Source organism: Sus scrofa, chromosome 1, assembly GCF_054392235.1.
Source record: "Sus scrofa isolate SSC_HxYL_T2T_F1_AM1 chromosome 1, Sscrofa_HxYL_maternal_Yorkshire_Landrace_v2.0, whole genome shotgun sequence".
NCBI classification, from domain to species: domain Eukaryota; kingdom Metazoa; phylum Chordata; class Mammalia; order Artiodactyla; family Suidae; genus Sus; species Sus scrofa.
This window is the reverse complement of record NC_139383.1, coordinates 236,581,074-236,603,454: the sequence shown is the minus strand read 5'-3', so window position 1 is coordinate 236,603,454 and position 22,381 is coordinate 236,581,074. Positions and strand designations below refer to the sequence as shown.

The 22,381-nt window shown below is 37.6% G+C and overlaps 1 protein-coding gene across 13 annotated transcripts in view; it reads right to left on the bottom strand.

Annotated features, from left to right (window-relative positions):
- Positions 1-22,381, bottom strand: part of TMC1 (transmembrane channel like 1) — a 397,188-nt gene that overhangs the window by 372,883 nt on the left and 1,924 nt on the right. For 7 of the 13 annotated variants that reach the window (XR_014841737.1, XR_014841744.1, XR_014841740.1 and 4 more), the window contains exons 2-3: positions 19,695-19,804; positions 12,988-13,176 (exon numbers count right to left, since the gene is read on the bottom strand). The exons of 1 other annotated variant lie outside the window; for it this stretch is intronic. The gene's annotated coding sequence lies outside the window, so the exon portion shown is untranslated. Of the gene's footprint in view, positions 1-7,841; positions 7,886-12,987; positions 13,177-19,694; positions 19,805-22,381 lie in introns of those variants that run through there. 5 more of the 13 variants (XR_014841738.1, XM_085019006.1, XM_021064884.2 and 2 more) reach the window with 3 other exon arrangements.

Below are 22,381 nucleotides of genomic sequence, written 5' to 3'. Positions count from 1 at the left end.
AGAGAAAAGTTAAAGATAAGGAGAGAATTATAAAGGGAGCAAGAGAAAAACAATGAATTAGTTACAAGGGAACTACATAAGGCTATCAGCTGATTTCTCTATAGAGACGCTACAGAACAGAGGAAGTGGCAAGATACAATCAAAGTTCTCAAAGGGAAAATTTTGAAACCTAGAATACTCTACGCAGCAAGATTATCATTTAAAATAGAAAGAGAAATAAAGAATTTCTCAGACAAGCAAAAACTAAAAGAATATAGCAATACTAAATCTATACTAAAAGAAACATTGAAAGGTCTTCTCTAAATAGGAAAGAAGTAAAAACATATAAAATGAAGGAAATCACAGTTGGAAAGTAATCACTTAAAAAAACAGTATAGAGATCACAAAGGGGAAAAAAAAAAGCCTATTTCTGAAAGTTAATGATAAACGTAGGGAAAAGCAAAAGGATAAATATGAAGATATAAAAACAGAACATCAAAATCATAAAATGTAAGGAAGGAGAGTAAAAAAATATAGACTCTTAATTTTTTTTCTTTTTAGGGCTACACCTGTGGCATATGGAAGTTTGTAGGCTACAGGTCTTATCAGAGCTGCAGCTGCCAGTCTATGCCACAGCCACAGCAATGCAGGATCCAAGTCATGTCTGCAACCTATACCATAGCTCACTGAGTGAGGCCAGGGATCAAACCTGCATCATCATGGATACTAGTCAGATTTGTTTCCACTGTGCCATGAGACTTTTTTTTAGAGTTTGAGCCTCTGTGATTATCAGTCTAACACAAGGGGTTAACATACTCAAAAAAGAGGGCAACCACAAACCAAAAACAAGTTAAGAGATTCAAAAAAACAAAAAGATGAGCACATCACCATAAAATAAAAGGAAATCATCAGACCACAAAAAAGAAATACAAAGGAATAAAGAAGAAACATAGAATCAACTGGAAAATAAGGTTTAAAATAACAATAAATACATATATATCAATAATTACCTTAAAAGTCAATAAACTGAATGCTCCAGTCAAAAGACATAGAGTGGTAGACTGGATAAAAAAACAAGAGCCTACAATATGCTGCCTACAAAAAAAGCCACCTTTGAGCAAAAGACACATGTAAATTGAAAATGAAGGGACGAAAAAACATATTTCATGTAATGGAAAAGACAAGAAATCAGAAGTCACAATTCTCATATCAGACAAAACAGATTTAAAAACAAGGCCATAAAGAAAGATAAAAAAGGACACTATTTGATGATAAAAGGAACAATTCAAGAAAGGGATATTATACTTGTCACCATAAATGCTCCTAATAGAGGAGTATCCAAATACATAAAATGGATACTAACAGACATAAAAGGAGAAAGTGATAAAAATACAATAATAAGAGATTTTAACATCCTACTCATACCAAAGGACAGATCCTCTAGACAGAAAATCAATAAGGCAACAAAGATCATAAGTGACACAATAGAACAGTTAGACTTAATTGATATCTTCAAGACATTACATCAAAAAAATTATGAAATATATATTCTTTTCAAGTTCACATGGAACATTCTCTAAGATTGACCACATACTGGAGCACAAAACTAACTTCAACCAATTTAAGAGTATATTTCAAGCATCTTTTCTGACCATGATGGCATGAAACTAGAAATCAACCACAGGAGAAGAAATGAGGAAAGAACTGACTACATGGGGACTAAACAATATACTACTTAAAAAACTATGGGTCAAGGAAGTCAAAAAGGAAACTAAAAAATGCCTTGAAACAAATGACAATGAAAACACAACCATACATAATCTATGGAATGCCACGAAAGCAGTTCTTAGAAGGAAGCTCAGAGCAATATAGGCTTTCCTCAAGAAACAAGAAAAGTCTTAAATCAATAACCTAACCTACCACCTGAAAGAATTAGAAAAAGAAGAACCAAAAAAACCTAAAGTCAGTAGAAAGAAGGAAATCATAAAGATCAGAGAGGAAATCAATAAAATAGAGATTCAAAAAAACAACATAAAAGATGATTAAAATAAAAAGCTGGTTCTATGAAAGGGTAAACAAAATTGACACACCTCTGGCCAGGCTCACCAAGAAGAGAGAAAATCCAAATAAGCAAAATAATAAATGAAGACGAAATCTCAAGACACTGCAGAAATACAAAAAACCATAAGAGAATATTACAAACAATTACATAACAAGGAACTTGACTGCCTAGAAGGAATGAACAACTTTCTAGAAATACACAGCCCACCAAAACTGAATCAAGAGGACATATATAATCTGCACAGACCAACTACAAGAAATGAAATTGAATATGCAATTAAAAAAAAAAAAAAACCCTCCCTGCAAACAAAAGTCCAGGACCAGATGGCTCCACAGGTGAATTCTACCAAACATACAAAAAACTTATACCCATCCTTCTTAAACTTTTTCAAAAGATTGAAAAAGATGGAACACTCCCAAAGACATTTTATAAAGCCACTATCACCAAAACCAGACAATGATACTACCACAAAGGAAAATTACAGACCAGTATCTTTGATTAATATAGATGAAAAAATTCTCAACAAAATTTAGCAAACTGAATCTAACACATTAACACATTAAAAAAAAAATCATACACCATGACCAAGTAGGATTCATCTCAAGTTCATAAGGATGGTAATCCACATGCAAATCACACTGGGAACTATGTCTAGTCACTTATGATGGAGCATGATAATGTTAGAAAAAAGAATGTATACATGTATGTGTAACTGGGTCACCACGCTGTACAGTAGGAAAAAAAAAAATGTATTGGGGAAATAAAAAAAATACATATATTTTTAAAGTTTTTTGAAAAACAAAGACATATGCAAATAAATCAAGGTAAAATACTATATTCACAAAAGAAAAGTCAAAAAAGACATAATCATCTCAATATATGCAGACAAAGTATTTAACAATATTCAACATCCATTCATGAAAAAACTCTTACCAAAATGGGTATAGAGAGAGCTTATTTCAACATAATAAAAGCCATTTATGACAAGCCCACAGCTAATATAATACTCAACAGAGAAAAGCTGAAAGCCTTCCCACTAAAATTTGGAACAAGACAAGGTTGCCCACTCTCACCAATTTTATTTAACATAGTATTGGAAGCCCTGGCAACGGCAATCAGACAAGAAAAAGAAATAGGAGTTCCCACTGTGGCACAGTGGAAACAAATCTGACTAGGAACCATGAGGTTGCAGGTTGGATCCCTGGCCTCACTCAGCGGGTTAAGGATTTGGCATTGCTGTGAGCTGTGGTGTAAGTCAAAGACACGGCTCAGATCTGGCTTTGCTGTGGCTGTGGTGTAGGCTAGCAGCTGAGCTCCAATTAGACCCCTAGCCTGGAAACCATATGTCGCATTTGTAGCCTCCCCCCAAAAAAAAGAAAAAAAAAAAAGTAAAAGAAATAAGTGTACCCAGATTGGAAGAGAAGATGTAAAATTGTCACCATATCCAAATGACATGATAGTATATATAGAAAACCCTAAGGACTCCACACAAAAACTACTCAGTCTAAACAAATGCAGCAAAGCAACAGAATACAAGATTTACATTCAGAAAATGGTTGCATTTCTGTATGCTAACAATGAAATATCAGAAAAGGAACGTAAAAAAACAATACCTTGGAGCTCCCCTCGTGGTGCAGCAGAAACAAATCTGACTGGGAACCATGAGGTTGCAGGTTCGATCCCTGGCCTCGCTCAGTAGGTTAAGGATCCAGTGTTGCTGTGAGCTGTGGTATAGGTCACAGACTCAGCTCGGATCTGGCATTGCTGTGGCTCTAGCGTAGGCTAGCAGCATCAGCTCCAATTAGACCCCAAGCCTGGGAACCTCCATATGTCATGGGTGTGGCCCTAATAAGACAAAAAAAAAAAAATTTTAAATCACACCAAAAAAAAAAAAAAAATACCCAAGAATAAACCTGACAAAGGAGGTGAAAGACTTACGTGCTGAGAACTATAAACATTAATAAAGGAAATTAATAGATGATTCAAAGAAATGGAAAAATATCCATATCCTATACTCCCGGACTGGCATAACTGTTAAAATGGCCATACTGCCCAAAGCAATCTACAGATTTAATGTGATCCCTATAAAAATACCCATAACATTTTTCACAGAACTGGAGCAAATAATCAAAAAATTTATATGAAGCCATAAAAGACCCAGAATGGCCAAAGCAATCCTCAGGAAAAAAAAGGGGGGGTTGGGTGCAGGAGGCATAACTCTCCCAGACTTCAGACAATACCACAAAGCTTCAGTAATCTAATCAGAGCAGTGTGGTGTTGGTACAAAAACAGACATAAAGATCAACGGAATAGAACAGAGAGCTCAGTGAATAAATGACAAGGTTGAAAAGAACTGAAAATATAGGTCCCAGATTAGTGGTGTCTCTGAATACTAAAGCCAGCACCTAAAATATCAAATGTCTCAACTACAGCAAGGACAAATTTGGGAACAAGCTAGACAGCCTCTTAAAACTCCAGAGTATAATTTCCCAACTGATTTCCCTAGTTTCCAAATTTATGAAGGAATAGATTTTCAAAGTCTCTACAGGCTGATGGTTTCTAAATCTAGGCCAAATAATTGATTACAACAAAGAGTGTTAGCTAAATACATTCTTTCCTTTTCTACTGAGTAACAAATAAGACCTAGGCTAAATTTGCAATACAATTTTTTCAGAATGTGAACCAAGTAATATGTTCTTGAAGAACAGACACATTTTCAAGACAAGTTATGAATTCTCTTTCCTGAAGCTCTTCAGAAGTAAAATGTAACTGTGTGGCTACATGACTTTGGTCCAGTTCTGCTTAGATGTTGGTGGGAGAGATAATTGGTACTGTGAGGCTAGAGCTGCTTAATGTGATAAGGAAAGTCAAGTGCATCCATGCTAATTTTTCCCTCTGGATTCCAGAATTTTTAAGTCAGAGAGTGTCATTTTCACAAGCTTGAGCCAGCCTACATGTAACTATTTCCATTATTATCAGTGCTCATAATTAAAACTGGGAAGAACATTTCAATAAACATTTTAAAAATAAATTAAAAATTAAATTGGGCTAATAAGGAAAAAACTGTAAAGAAGAGTGGAAATGTAACATCTCAGAAGCATTATGCAATTGAGTAGAGTAAAAGGTAAGGAGGGTTCCCTGAGAAATTAAAAGTGCTGGATTTTCTACCATTTCTGATATCTATAGTACTAGGAAGAAGTATGAACACGTAAGATACTCTAGTCCTGGTTTATTGATATAACATTAGGTTGACCTCTACAATAATACTAATTAGAAGTGCCATAATAACAGTCATGGATATAATAAGTGTTTACAATTATAATTGCATGTTGAACCAATGCAATCTCTAGGCAAACAAAGACTCTAGAGCAACATGATCTCCACAAGCTGATACTATATGCATTTGCATGTGTACAATGGTTCAAATGATTCAGGAACTTTGTTTTCAAAAGGCAACTTCAAAACCTAAAATTATTTTATTCCATTAAAAAAAATTCACGTTTGAGAGAGAACTTGCTAGAGAGTTACTCCATAATTCATGTACTAGGTGTTTCTTTATGCATTTACTGAGTGCCTGATAGTGTGCTGAGAACTTGCTAGAGAGTTACTCCATAATTCATGTACTAGGTGTTTCTTTATGCATTTACTGAGTGCCTGGTAGTGTGCCCAAAACAGAAAAACAAAACATGGTTTGATGACTATACCAGCTCACACATAAAACATAATCATTAATATGACATTTTACATATGGGGGAAAATAATACACTTTCAAAAGTAATTTTCTGCCTCTGGTTGAGGAGAAGGTGCTAAACCACAAAAATTCACAATTCTGTGCAAAAATTCACAATTGATTCAGTGTGAGTGTAGAAACATACATATATTTTAGCCTTTGAGAGAGAAATGTTATTATAATTTTAATGATATTAACCATGTTTATTGAGCACCATTATTGGGCCTGGATTTAATATTACCTCCAATCTTCAAAACAACCCTGAAAATAGATATTACATGGATGCTTTATGCTAAGAAACCCCTCCCAAGAAAAGCCCACCACATTCTGAACAATTTGCAGTTTCAGAGTAGCAGCTGCAGCCCATTTAAGATGATGAAATAACATGTACTGAACATTTATTTGCTTTGTCCTTGCACTGTTCCAGGTCCTTTACATTATTGTTTCACTTAGTTCTCACAACAACCCTGCAGAATAGATAATAATGTCCTGATACTATAGACATAGAAAGGCTAAGTAATGTGCCTGAAATCACACAGCCAGTGAATGGCCGCCTAGCAGGGTTACCCACCTGGGACTGTATGATCCTTAAACACTTAACTCTCTCCTCTCTAAAATATCCCCCTATTTCAATGACATCCCTTCTACAGGCCTCCACTCATGCTCTGCCTTCTGCCTAAAATGATCTTCCCTTCCTAACTGCCAGTTATTCTTCAAGGTCAAGTGCCAACCACCTCAGATATTACCTCTTTAGTCCCAAACACTCCGGAAAAAAATCTGTAGTCATAGCACATATTTTTGCTACTAAACTAGCATGTACCACAGAGTATTGTAATTATTTGTATGTATTTCTCTCCCAGGGAGATTAAGAAGACTTTAAGTGCAAAAAATGTTTCTTATTCATTTCTAAGTTCCCAATACGTAGTTCACAGCTTGGTACATAGATTGACACGCTAAGTTAACTGGTGGCAGAACTAATAACTCACACAAGCATGCTATAAAATAAAAGAACCTCTAAAAACTGATAAAACCAATCCTCCTGCCTCTATCTGCAAACCATATTTTTTTGCATGTTTTTATGTTTTATAAAAGTTCCTCGGAAGAGTAAATGCTACCATTTCTCCACCTTCTCTATTTGTGATTTTCCAAAGAGTTTATTCTAGCCTTGTTCCTGCAGGTTTGTGCCCTCTGAGAAAATTCTGCCTTTCCTTAGTTCAGAAAACACAAAATAGAATTTTCACAAATTTGTCTTAATTTTGCCTGTTTCCTGGTTAACTAAGCTGTACATGCACATTCTCTCTGGATTCTCATCACACCAATAAGCCTTTTTCTTGCCAGTTAGAAATGTGATGACCACAAGGGAGTCTACTGGAGCCAGAAGGAAGAAGCACATTGAAATATGGCGTGTGCCTTAGACCTTCAAACAGAACAAATGCATTTTTGTTTACCAATTCTTTATTATCCTGTAAGGAGATAAGTAAATGCTTTGATTCTTGTTTAACAGACTGGAAAGCAAAGATATAGAATGAGTAAATTATTTAGCCTAAATACTATTGACCTAGAGTTCGGAATTTAATCCTGCTTTTCACCTTCCAGCCTGTACTCAAACCTGAGGCTAAATTTTCAGAAAATGGATTGTGGCTATATTATTTTATCTAGACAATCAGGTCATCCCTTTAAATAACTCCTTTCTGCTTTAGAAGTGATATTAATATATAATTATCCTAAAAGCTTATACACAAAACAGGCTAATAAAAATATCTAGCTTTTTTTAAAGTCTACACTGAATAGAAATATCACAGATAATTGGCAGTGCTATCTGGACAAAGAGTTACAGCTTTGTGGTGTAAAAACATAGCCTTCATGTCCAAATTAGCTCAAGAAATTTCCAATTTCTAAGAGGGTAGGCTGGCTGCCAGCTCTCTAAAAGAAAAAAACAATCTCTCAGAACATGAATCATTACACAGCACATAAAGTGAGTGTGTGCATGCACACACACAGAAGCATTTTAAATAATTAAGGTTTTCCAAAATATCCCTTTACCACATATAAGGTACACATTTTACCAACCAAGATCAGTTTGTCCTTTTCCCATCCATGCTGTCAGAAAGGGTAAGCTATTTACCAACAGCATTGCTACATGAGAAGGCTCAAGATGTGCTGTAAACAGGGGTGCCAAACACACAGAGCAGATGACTCAGAACTGATTTTAGAGTACACACTTGTAGGTTGAACTTAGTGCCTGCAGCTAGTTATTTGTCAACCCTGTTTTAAAAACAGACTGGTTGACCTTTATGCCTAGAACTAGTTATTTTCTAAATCCCATACCTGAAGTACAGCCTTCTTAGAGAAAGTACTACTCAGTGCTTTTTTAGCATAGGTGGACCATTCTTCGGAAATGTGGATTGAAATTTTAAACAAGGACAGAGGTGAGCTGCCCAAGCTGAAATACAGCACAAAACCAGAGGCAAGGTGACCTGCCAGAACTGACAGTGGACATTTGGATGGCTCTCATCCATGTCATAAATGAATGCAGTGTGTGTCCTTATTCTTTTTACTGCAAATACTCAAAAGTATTGACACATTATGATCAGATGGATAGTTTACAATTGAAATGAGATTGCAATATTTCAAAAATCTAAAGGAAATGGAATCCAGATGTCTCAACATGCTTCCCCAAAAAGTAAGTTTAAAATACATAATAAAATACAAAAAAAAGAAAACTTACAAAAATAAATGATGTTCTGATTTAACTGCCTTGAGACAACAAATTACTCAGAACAATCAATCTACATTAGCTAGCAAGTCAAAAAGAGCTACTGAGTTGGAGCAAAGATTTTTTTCCCCATTATAAACATTGATAATTTAATCATATATGTTACAGTATCACTTACTGTCCAAGGGTCTTGAAGGGTTTTTTTTTTGTTTTTTTTGTTTTTTTTTGGTTTGTTTGTTTTTGCTTTTTACGGGTGTCCCCACGGCATTTGGAGGTTCCCAGGCTAAGGGTCAAATCAGAGCAACAGCTGCCAGCAGACACCACAGCCACAGCAACACTGGATCCGAGCCACACCTGAGACCTACACCACAGCTCATGGCAACACCAGATCCTTAACCCACTGAGTGAGGCCAGGGATTGAATCTACAACTTCATTGTTCCTAGTTGGATTCATTACCGCTGCACCACAATGGGCACTGCCTAGAAGTTAATTTAATAGAGTAGAACCTCAACTTTCAATTTCTTTTCTTTTAATATTGGAAGAATATTTGTCTATTTTATACCACTTTTTAAAGGTATTTTTGTTAATAAGGCACTTTTGGAAAAAAATTTTACATACTTTTTTCAAGCTAACTCTACTTTTTAATAAAAACTAATCCAAAAAAAGGCAAATGCAGATAAATAATTAAGAAATCAATGCATTTGTTATTGACAAACCTCTGGCTAGACTCACCAAGAAGAGGAGAGAAAAAACCCAAATAAACGAAATCAGAAATGAAAAAGGAGAAGTCACAACTGATACTACAAAAATACAATAAACCATGAGAGAATACTATCAACAATTGTATGCTAACAAATTTGACAACCTCTGTTGGATAGATACCTAAGAGAGGAACTGCTAAATCACAAGGTACATATAGTATTTTTAGTTTTAGCATAAGAAATCAAAACACTTTCCAAATTGGTTAAATTAGTTTCCATTACTATCAGCAGTTGTATGAGAGTTTCAGGTGGTCTACTTCCCTGGCAATCTTTGCTTTATGTGTGTATATGTGTGTGTGTGTGTGTGTGTGTGTGTGTGTGTGTGTCTTTTTGTCTTTTCTAGGGGCCACACCTACGGCATATGGAGGTACCCACGGCATATGGAGGTACCCAGGCTAGGGGTTGAATCGGAGCTACAGCTGCCAGCCTACACCACAGCCACAGCAATGCCAGATTGGAGCTGTGTCTGTGGTCTGCACCACAGCTCACAGCAATGCCGAATCCTTAACCTACTGAGCAAGGCCAGGGATCAAACCTGCATCCTCAAGGATACTAATCGGTTTCATTAACCACTGAGCCATAACAGGAACTCCACTATTTTGTATTTTTAATTTCAGCAATTTTAATAGACATACAGGAGCATCTCTTTGCACTTTTAATTTGCATTTTTTGACAATTTATTAAATTGGGTATTTTATCATATGTTTATTGACCAGTTAGATATTTCTTGTTTTGAAGTAGTTATTGAACCTATTTACTCATTTTTCTTTTGAACTGTACTTTCTCATTGAGTTGTACAACTTCTTCATATATTCTGGATAGTCTTCCATATTATCTTCTAAAGCTTTATTATTTTACCTTTCATAGTTAACGGATCAACAATTTACATAAAATTGGTATTTTTGTATATAGTGTGAGTGATTTAAGTTGAGGGTTTTTTCCCAGAGAAAGTATCCTTTTTTCAATGCTCAGCGGTATCATTTTTGTCATCAATATTTAAGTTTTTCATCAATTTTCAACAGACTCCTAACTGTGTAAATTGAGGGTGTTTGTACCCTTACCATTGCTTACCCCTCCTGTCTACCTTTCATCTCTCAATAACTGTCAGCTAGAGCTTTACTTTAACGTCATCGAAGCCTAGAGTGTTTACATCTGCTTTTTATTTATTTATTTATTTATTTATTTATTTATTTATTTATTTTGTCTTTTTGCCATTTCTAGGGCCGCTATTTATTTTGTCTTTTTGCCATTTCTAGGGCCGCTCCCACGGTATATGGAGGTTCCCAGGCTAGGGGTTGAATCAGAGCTGTAGCCGTCAGCCTACGCCAGAGCCACAGCACCGCAGGATCCTAGTTGCGTCTGCAACCTACACCACAGCTCACAGCAATGCTGGATCCCCAACCCACTGAGCAAGGCCAGGGATCAAACCCGCAACCTCATGGTTCCTAGTTGGATTCGTTAATCACTGAGCCACGATGGGAACTCCTACATCTGGTTTTTATTATTTTGGGGTTTTGGTTGTTGTTGTTTTCTTTGCTTTTTTTAGGGCCACACCTGTGCCTACGGAAATTCCCAGGCTAGGGGTTTAATCAGAGCTGCTGCTGCCAGTCTATACCACAGCCACTGCAATGCCAGATCCAAGCTGGGTCTACAGCCTACACCACAGCTCATGGCCACACCAGATCCTTAACCCACTGAACGAGGCCAGGGATTGAACCCGCAACCTCATGGTTCCTAGTCGGATTCGTTTCCACTGCACCACAAGTGGGACTCCCACTTGCCTATGTTTTTGTCACAATCCTGTGCCACTCAAAGGAAAATACATTAGTGCCAAGGTTAGAGTCTCCTGGCTTACATTTTATCAACTACTGAAAAACAATCATGTGTTAAATTGTTTCACATTTGGAACATGATGTTCTGATAAAGTGTTTTGATCTACCTAGAGTTTCTGGTTATTCTTTTTTACCTTAAGATTCATAGGCTTTTCCCACCATATCCTAATATATTGCAATTTCTCATTAACAGCACAGCTATTATCTGAAAGTGATCCTTTTCTTTTCCTTGAAAACTTTTTTTTTTTTTTTTTTTTGTAGACCTACCAACCTATGTCCTAAAATACACCAATTTCTTTCCCTGGCCAACTACATAACTTTCACCCTTGGATGCTATTTTCCTTATTCTCCTAAACAAGTTCTGTTGTATATCCCTGAGAAGAGGTAGACCAACTGCAAGGTTAAAGGAAACACAACACACACAAGACCACACTCACATGAGACATAGCTTGCAAGTTTAAGAAGTTCTCCAAATCATACTCAGTTTTGTTAATTCATTAGAAGGACTCACAGAAGTCACTGAAAGATATTAGATTTATAGTTAAGAGTTACTGCAGAGAAAGAATAGTCAACCAGGGGAAGAAGTACATAGGGTGGAGTCTGGGGAAATACAAGCGCAGATCTTCCATTGTCCTTTCCCTAAAGTTAAGACCCATTACTTCTCCAGTCCTGATTTGTGACAATAAGCACATATGTTTGTCAATCAAGGAAGCTAAATGGAGTCTCAGTGTTTAGTTTTTACTGAGACTCCATTACAAAGGCATGGTTGTCTGGCCCAAGGGCCAACTTTAATTTTCAGTCTCCAAGCCCTCAAGATATGGCTCAAGCCCCCACTTTGAATCACAATGTTATTTGGCTGCCCCAAAGCTCCCAGGAAAACAAAAACACTCCATCAAGCATGACATTCCAGGAGTTTAGAGATACCTCCCAAAGCCGACAGCAAAGGCCAGACTTCTTGTGGGGTAAGGTTAAATTATTAAACAATCCCACATCTCTCACTTTCTTGGTTTTCACCCTCTTTTTACTGGAGTACATCCTCAAGTAAAGGTTCATAGATACAAATTCCCATTTTAAGTTTTTAGTGTTCTGAGACTGCACAATGATATCTCTAAATACAGACCTTTTTAAAATGTATCTGACTTTGCTCTTACAGACCCTTTGAATTAAAAAGTCTCCCTTTAGCTCTGGAGATGTTATTTCTTTAACAATTCCATCCCTCTACCATGAGTGCTTTGTCTTCCTAGAACACCTACTAGTTGGCAATTAGACATCTTGAACTGCTTATGGTCCTGAGTACAAAGCTTCGCCAGGGTCCTTCAGGGCAACTTAGTGACTTCTATCCTTAACAGTCCCTTTCTCTTATATTCTAGTGTTGTTTTCTCCTCTTCCTCCTCTCTGCTCCGCTATAAACTTAATAAAGCATGTTTATCCTTTCCTCATCTACTCACGATCACTATAATTCTATTTCTGTGGGCTAAATATCTTTTTTTCTTCTAATATTATTTAAATTGGTTCTGTAAGAGAGGAATAAGTAAGTGTACTCACCTTGATATTGTGAACCAGAAGCTACCCTTATGAATTTCAAAAGTATTTTAAAAACAGGTGGCTTTTTTTCACAGTATTTTTTCTGTGACTACATTAGTGGCATGACACCCAACAAGGAATGCATTCCCTGAGCTTTGATTACACAATTCTAAGACTAGAGCATCTTAGAAGTATACACGTACAGCCTTATATGTCCCTTCTTCCTTTATCATATTACATATAGAAGATATATCATGTTATAATATATTGAAAAGAAAAAAATGACTTAAGTTACTTTATTTTTTAAATATATTTTCAAAGCTGTTCCCATCTAAAGAGAAACAAAAAAAAATATATATATATATATATATAAAACTCTTACCAGGTTCCAGATGGCAGCTGTGGTATAAAAGAAAGAATCTTGGCTTTGGTATCAGAAGACCTGGCTTTGAGGCCTGGCTCTGCTTCTGTTGTCTCTGTAACTTTGATCGAGTTACTAAACTTTTCTGAGTCACAAGTTTCTCATCTATAAGCAGAGTGATAACACATGTCTCTCACCACTGTTGTGAGACTGAAAACAAATAACAGAGGTAAAAAGAACTTCATAAATTGCAATGTAAATAGAAAATAAAACACATTTTCCAAATGACTACATTCTCTAGGGGAGGTTTTGTGCAGAAATCGATGGAATCCTTCGGGGGAAGAAAGTTTACATTTCTGTGACATCTTTCCTCAAACAAGGGAGAAAAATTCCTACAAAATTCACCTGAATTTTCCCAAGGGTTCCACCAAATAGATAAACATGCCCACTGGAGAGGATCATAAACATAATCATAGATTCTAAAAAAGGTATATAAAAACAAATTCCTAACTCTGAGCTTATTCATTTATCCTCTCCATCAACAAACATAACAATGAATGCTAATGATATTAAAAGCCCTTGGAAAAAAAAAAAAAAAAAAAAAGGAGTTCCCGTCGTGGCACAGTGGTTAACGAATCCGACTAGGAACCATGAGGTTGCGGGTTCGGTCCCTGCCTTTGTTCAGTGGGTTAAGGATCCGGCGTTGCCGTGAGCTGTGATGTAGGTTGCAGACGCGGCTCGGATCCCGAGTTGCTGTGGCTCTGGCGTAGGCCAGTGGCTACAGCTCCAATTCGACCCCTAGCCTGGGAACCTCCATATGCCGCGGGAGTGGCCCAAAGAAATAGCAAAAAGACAAAAAAAAAAAAAAAAAAAAAAAGCCCTTGAAACACTTTTTAAAAACATCAGTTGGACCTAGCACTTTCACTCAAAAAGCTTCTTGTTTGTAGGGGAGATCTTGTATGTACCCTTATATCCACAATATAATTGGCTATAACAAGTTACACATGCCTGATGCAAACTAGTAAGAAATTGTACTTGAGTTTAGCCTACCAAAAAATTAGTAGGTAACATTCCACTTCCTATCTATCAGAGTCACAAAATTCCAAAAAGGTGACACAATATATACCACTGGAAACACCACAGAGAAACAGACTCTGACAAATATTACAAACATTGCTACTGAGAATGTAAGATGGTACAAAGCCTATGGCAAAGAACTTGACAATATTTAACAAGATTGGACATATATTTTATCTTATCTTGATTGGACTCAGCAATGTACCCAAGATACAGTATCAAAAAATGAAAAAATATAAGCACAAGTCTATTCACTGCAGCCCTATGTAAATCAAAAACTAGAAAAAAAAACCCTAAATTTCCATCTATAGGAAACCTGTTGAATAAAACATGGCCCATCCACAAAATGGAATATTACATCACCAGTTAAAAGAAAGGACATGAGGGGGAGGGTCTGAAGTACATGTTCTCCAGAATATCTTGTTAAATGAAAAAATCTAGGTGAAGATATGCAATAGTATGCTTCCATTTAGGAAAGAGGGATATATAAATAAATACACATATTTGCTTGTTAAAAAATGGGGCAGGAGAAAGAACAGTCTTTTCAATAAATGCTACTGGGGGGAGTTCCCATCGTGGCGCAGTGGTTAACAAATCCGACTAGAAACCATGAGGTTGCGGGTTCGATCACTGGCCTTGCTCAGTGGGTTGGGGATCCAGCATTGCTAGGAGCTGTGGCATAGGTCACAGAGGCTGCTCAGATCCCAAGTTGCTGTGGCTCTGGTGTAGGCCAGCAGCTACAGCTCCGATTCGACCCCTAGCCTGGGAACCTCCATATGCTGCAAGAGCGGCCCAAGAAATGGCAAAACGACCAAAAAAAAAAAAAAAAAAAAAAGCTACTGAGAAAATTGTATATCTACATCCAAAAGAATAGAGTTGACATTTATTACACCATATACAAAGTAAAATGGTTCAAAGACCTAAATATAAGACCCTAAAACTATACACATCTCTTAGAAGAAAACATAGAAAACTTCTTAAAATGAGAGAAAAAAAAAGTACGCTTTTGATTGGCTAAAATAAAAACATTCCAAGAAAACGGATGTGGGAAAGTAAGCCTTGTGTTCTAGAAACTGAGAAAATTTTGCATTGCCTGAAGAACGGGTTCTCTATATAGGATATGAAAAATAGGCCATAATGGAGAGGGCCTCTTAAAACAGGCTAATGCATGTGGACTTTATTCCATAGGCAATAATTAACTTTGGAAGGTTTTCATTATCGAGGGGGTACATAATAAAAGAGCTTAATACCAATAATATTTTACTTTTCTACTGATCTTTACACTTTAAAAATTGCTTTTACATACATGATCTCATTTGATCTCCACCACAGTTCTCTGGTGGAGGTGGTCTTACAACTGGTCAGTAGAAAATAAACTTTAAACAAGACATACAGCCCCAGGTCTTTTGATTTCAAATCCAATCTACCGCAAATCTACTCCCATCTTAGAAAGACTGATGTGTTGTGTACAAAATATACCAAAGTGGAGTTCCCGTCGTGGCGCAGTGGTTAACAAATCTGACTAGGAACCATGAGGTTGCGGGTTCGATCCCTGCCCTTGCTCAGTGGGTTAAGAATCCGGCGTTGCTGTGAGCTGTGGTGTAGGGTGCAGACTCGGCTCGGATCCCGCGTTGCTGTTGGCTCTGGTGTAGGCCGGTGGCTATAGCTCCGATTCGACCCCTAGCCTGGGAACCTCCATATGCCGCGGCAGCGGCCCAAGAAATGGCAAAAAGACAAAAAAAATATACATATACCAAAGTGAGGAGATCCTGCCGTTAGGAGCAGGGCAGCTCCTAAAGACCAAAGGAACTGCTGAGACAAAGTTGGAGTTTAGGAGCCAGTGTTAGCAAAGTAATAAAAAACAAAAGAGTAGGTTTCTTCTCCACTAGAAAGTCTAACTCTGCCATGAAGACAGCAGGAACAGGATAATGGAGATGATCTCATATTTCTTTAAAATCCCCCCATTGCACTGAGTGTTGCCTAGGCACAGAGTGTTGCCAAATAGGTGCCTGGGGCATCCATTCTTCTCAGTCAGACACTAACACTACATGCCAAGGACAGGGAGAACCTTAGTCCCTACAGTGTTCTGAACTGTACTAAATGCTTCCAATTGCCTGGTGCTGACCCAGATCACATCACACCAACAGAATGAAATTAGACGCCTCTCCCAACGTAACAAAGATATGTTTGTTTAAATGACAACTGTAGAATTCCCCCAAGGAACATGTGGGCCATGTGAAAACTGGGAGCACAGAACTCACAGCTGTTCATTTCAGCAGTCAACAGTGGACAACTGGTAAGAATCCAAACAATTTTTTATTGTTTAAGTCTTTCGTGCTGTCGTTTTTCTAATAACTTCCATGCTAATGATGCAAATTTGATCTCTCAAAGATTTTTTTTCAGGTAAAATCTTGCACATGTTAACAAAGACTTGTGTAAAGATTTCTCTAACATTGAAATATAAAGTGATTAGAATGAAGATTTCCTATCACATCACCTTTAAAGGTTGTTTTTTAAAATAGTTAAAACATTATACTCCAGCTTTGTTTCCAGGCCCTCTCCAGGTTCAGTCTTGGGCTAAGCTGAGCCTCCACAAGACTCTAGCACTGACTCACTCACCTAGTTGAGACTCTTCTTCACAGTTTCTGAGAAACGCTGATAGAAGTGTAAAAGCAAAGGATTAATAGCCCTCATCCTAATTCCCTCAATAGTGGTATTCTTTTTTCTATTTTCAGCTTTTTGTTTGTTTATTGTATTTTGGCTTGAGAAATCCTATCTGTACAAGAAATCGTTGTTGGCATCTACTATATAAAATTAGCTAAAAGTAAAGTTGTGGTCGGAGGAGACTGGAAAAGAGCTGAGGGAGAAATGAAAACCTGATCATTTACCCTCCCTTGTGCCCAAAATCTTTTGCTGGTCATAGAATAAAACTGCTGACCCTGAAGATTTCTGAGGTAGTTTAGAATCTGATGCATCATCTTCAGAATATACAAGCAAAAAAACACTGAGTTAGACCCACCTTCTGGATGTGAATAATAGAGCAATCTATTTCACCACTTCACTCATTCATTCTTGCCACAATTATTCACTGAATATTTATGAGTTGTCAGATACTGTTCTTGGCACTAGAGACATAGCAGGAACAAAAGAGACTAATTTTCTCCTTTCATGGAGCTTAAATGATAGTGAGGGAAGACACCTAATAAAGACATAAATAAAAGTACCTATGTGTGATGTGATAAGAAAATGGATATGAAGAAAAACAAAACAGGATAAGGGAAAAATAAAAGAGTATAAATGTGTGAGTGTATGGTGTGTGTGTTTACTCTTTATTTCTTAGGTTAGGAAAGGCCTCCCTTGTGAAAATAACCTTTAATCAGAGAGTCAATAAAGTGAAATATCTGGAACAAGAGTTGTTCATGTGAAAGAAACAGTAAGTGGAAAAGTGCTGAAGCAAGTGAGTGCTTGGCATGTTTGAGGAAGAACAAGGAAGCCAGAATGGCAGAAGCAAAGTGATAAAGAGTAAGAGCAGTAGAAGATGAGGTTAGGAGGACATCAGCTTTTCTGGAGGAAGAGGCCAAATCACCCTCAATGTTGCCCTGCAGGAGCTAAGCTGCAAGTTTCGAAATAAATGTACCATAAATATATGTTGGAGAGGGAGTTCCCATCGTGGCGCAACGGAAACAAATCCAACCAGGAACCATGAGGTTTCGGGTTCGATCCCTGGCCTTGCTCAGTAGGTTAAGGATCTGGCATTACCATGAGCTGTGGTGTAGGTTGCAGATACAGCTCAGATCTGATGTTGCTGCAGCTGTGGCGTAGGCCGGCAGCTGTAGCTCCAATTCAACCCCTAGCATGGAAACCTCCATATGCCTTAGGTGCAGCCCTAAAAAGAAAAAAAAAAAAAAAACTTAATGTGTTGGAGAGAATCATAAAGTCCATTGTTTCAGTAAAAAGAACAAATTAAAAAGTATATACAAATTTTTAGTTGTTCCATGAGAAAGCCTGAGGTGGAAATTTTGTAATGTGTTTGTCTGATCAGAGTACAGAACATCCTCTCCCTCCCTAGTGACCCCTGGGGACAAAGTGCTCTCTGTGTTTTCAGGGACACATCTTCCACCACATTCCCAAAGTCAGTTTCTGATGTTCTTAGTGCTCAGATTATATAGGATGGCACAATCCAAGGAAAATGATGACTAGTGAAGGATGAATGCCATTAATAGATTAGATCCCCTGGCACGCAAAAATCACTTTTTGTTTTAGATCAGAAAAGAAAGAAATTGTTGCAAAGTCAATGGCCTTGCACAGTACTCCTGAGCTTCATAGTACTTCCGTCAAGTACAGTTTTGGTCTACTGTATCACTCCCTCAGCCACTTAGTGCTGTGTTAAGCACAACTCCAGAGCTAAACTGATATTATGAGGTAAAATTGGTTGACCAATTTGTATTTCTGGAAGAAATTTTAACATAATGTCTTAGGTGGAACAATTTTCAAATGAACTTTTATGGCAAACTTTATAAAATCTTACCAAATAAGCTGCGTTTCTTTTTGTAAGGATAACCATAGTCCCATCATTCCTTCTCTTGGCACCCACCATCTCCCAAGAAACATGACTGTTCCTGGTTTTCTAATCCCCTTTGCAATTTGTGACTGAATTAACAACAACAAAAAAAGTCATTCTATTTGCAACTCTAAATACATCAAGATTGCCAGACTGTTCAAGACAATAATTCAATCTTTCCTTTTAGATTTTTTCTTAAAGGGACATTTCGTCTTTGTTGTAATGAGGTTAATTCCAGATAACATACAAAAAAAGCCCTAAATCTGTGCAACATAGAAAATGCAGTAACTTAAGACTGTTGATTGCAGGTAAAAAAAGGAAGAGTAGAAAATTTTGTAGTTGGAGTTCCCATCGTGGCACAGCGGAAATGAATCCAACTAGAACCATGAGGTTGCGGGTTCAGTCCCTGCCCTTGCTCAGTGGGTTAACCATCCAGGCGTTGCCGTGAGCTGTGGTGTAGGTTGCAGACGCGGCTCGGATCCTGCGTTGCTGTGGCTCTGGTGTAGGCTGGCAGCTACCCCTAGCCTGGGAACCTCCATATGCCGCGGGATCGGCCCAAGAAATGGCAAAAAGACAAAAAAAAAAAAAAAAAAAAAAAAAATCATGGGCTGTATAAAACTTATCCAAAGAGAATATAGTCATAATCAATATTTTGAAAAATAGCATAATAAAACAGATATAGAATTCCACCCCAACATTCTTGTGTTGTTTACTCTTTCCTTTTTCTTTCATCCCCAATACCCCTCCAAAATATAAAAACAAATTTGCTATAAATGGCAAAATGTCCAGGTTACAATAGATGAGCTATATGGCATATAATTCACTGATAATGAGAGCTGACAATAGTAAAGAATCCACAAAATCACACCTAAGTACAAACTGAAAGATATAGACACCTTGTTGAAAATGTTTAGCAATGAATTCTAAAGAATTTGATAGCTGTTTTTATCCAATGTTATCCTAATAGTCATAGAAGACATTTAAATGGAAGACTAAAGTTACATTTCTCTGAGGTCTTTGCAAATTAGATAATGGTAATAATCTGGATTAAATCTTCTATCACAATTGTAGGGAGTTTGGAATGGATTACCTTGTTAGCACATCCTTTTGCAGTATTAGCTGTATCATCGCAGAACCTGAATGCTGAAGATGCTATCTAGAGGACTTGTATGCTGGGTGGAGAGCTGAAGGACTGGTATGCTGGGTGGAGAGCAAAATTAAAATTTTGTAATTATGACTAGTTTCAGAAAAGCATTGCTGCATTGGAAACAGCTTGAGTTCCAAAGCCAAATTGACTTGGGTTTGACTTTACTCTTTAATAACAACTGTATGATCTGAGATATATTACTTAACTCTATGTACATCTGCCCTATCTCTGTTAAAAAACATGATCATCACTACTTCGAAGGATTATTGTAAAAATTAGAAATAAGGTATATAAAAGCACAGTGTAACCCCCAAATAAATATTAAATTCTATTTGCCTGAAATTTATAGTTCCTTTAATGCTTATGCAGTCATATTGCATTTTTCATTTTTTAAAAAATTTATTATGAATTTTTGGCTTTTTATCCTCTAAAAATTCTACCTTAAGAGTTCCCTGATGGCACAGTGGTTTAAAGATCCAGCATTGTCAATGCTGTGGCTCAGGTTCAACCCCTGGCCCCAGAACTTCTGCATGCTATGGGCATGGATAAAAAGAAAAAAAAATTCTATCTTAAGCGTAAATTCAAGTGATTACAAAATAATAAGCTTTAAAAAACATTTAATGAACAGAAATGTAATCATTCAAATACGCTCTCAAAGAAATCATGGGGTTTTATACTTGCCCGGGATAAAGAAGTTATCTGGTTGAATCTAACTCCTATTGCATGAATCCTTTACTTCATCCTCTCCTCCTGAAGGCTACTCAAAAAAGTATGCTTCTTAGCCAGAAAAAAATGGGGGAAGAGAAGTCTTTTTGTTTTTTTGTTTGTTTTATTTTGTTTTTCACTTTTTAAAGTCTCACTTATGGCATATGGAATTTCCCAGGCTAGTGGTCAAATAGGAGCTGCAGCTGCTGGCCTACACCACAGCCACAGCAAAGTGGGATCTGAACAGTTTTTGCCATCTACACACCACAACACCGGATCCTTAACCCACTGAAACAGGCCAGGAATCGAACCCAAGTCCTCACAGATAGTCGGATTCACTATCACTGAGCCACAAGGGGAACTCCAGAGAAGTCTTTTTGAAAGGACAAGCTGGACTAGAAGAAAACCACAAATGTACCTGGGGTATCAGCACCTATCTCTACCAGAACCAGTGCACTAGGTGATAGCATTTAAATCTATGGAAGTGGGTGAAAATACTCTGAGAGTATGTACAGTAGAGAAACAGTGTTCCGGTGTTAGAATTAAGGAATACATTTAGAAGGTCAAGAGAGAAGTTAGAACCAGCAAATGAGACTTAGAAGGAGCTGCCTGTTAAGTTGGAAGAAACTATCTAATCAGAGTTTCTTTTTTTGTGTGTCTTTTTGCTATTTCTTGGGCCGCTCCTGCGGCATATGGAGGTTCCCAGGGTAGGGGTCGAGTCGGAGCTGTAGCCACCGACCTACACCAGAGCCACAGTAACGCGGGATCCAAGCCGCGTCTGCAACCTACACCACAGCTCACGGCAACGCGGGATGGTTAACCCACTGAGCAAGGGCAGGGACCAAACCCACAACCTCATGGTTCCTAGTCGGATTCATTAACCACTGCGCCACGACGGGAACTCCTAATCAGAGTTTCTATTAAGGTCACAACTCTGGGTGAGATGAGTGTGATACACAAGATATACAAGGGTGGTTCATATTATAATGGAAAATGTAAGTATAATGTAAATTAAAGGGAAAAATGCTTCTCGAGAGGCAGCAGAACACCAGACCAAGGGACAGAGGGCTAAATTCCCAGCTCTGACTCTCACTAGATGCATGACATAGGACAGAACACATGAGTTTGCCCTGAGCCTCAGGTAACTCCTCTGCAAAAGGAGAGATGATAATACCATTTCAATGGGCTGTTGTGAGAATGTATGGAATTAGAGCATTTGAATACACACTGTAAATGAAAAAATATTACATGAACATAACAAACTTGCCTTGGCTCTCTGCCTAGAACTTGCATTCCTCCAGGACAAGGGCCCACCCTACTCATTTCTTTCTTAGCAGTCTTCTAATTGAATTCTGACCTCCCTCATGGCATCTACCTGCTTTCTGTGACAGCTAGGGCCTTAGTGCCAATTGCCACTGCTAGAGCTTTAAACAATTCCAGTTGCTGTGGAGCTTTTGCCAAATCACTGACCTCATTCTTGACTATCTCTCTGGCCCACCCCCACCCATGAGCCCAAGTTATGACAAGCTCCAAAGTGGTGTTTCAAAGCCAATCCGAGGTCGAACTACTGAGATTCAAAATATGTACTTAACATTGATAACTAGTTTGTTCAGTCACAAAGATTTTTTAAAGTTCTTGAGACCAAAGTAACTAGTTTCTCAAAAAGGTGATATCCAAAGCAGTGTACACATTATAAACACACACACATTAATTCATCAATTTCTTTCAACAAAGTTTTTTTTGGTTTGTTTGGTTTTTTTTGATTTCTTGGGCCACTCCTGCAGCATATGCAGGTTCCCAGGCTAGGGGTCTAATCCAAGCTACACATCCAATATTTCCCTGTCCTGCCACCCTATGCCACAGCCACAGCCACATAGGTTCCGAGCCTCATCTGCAACCTATACTACAGCTCACAGTAACACCAG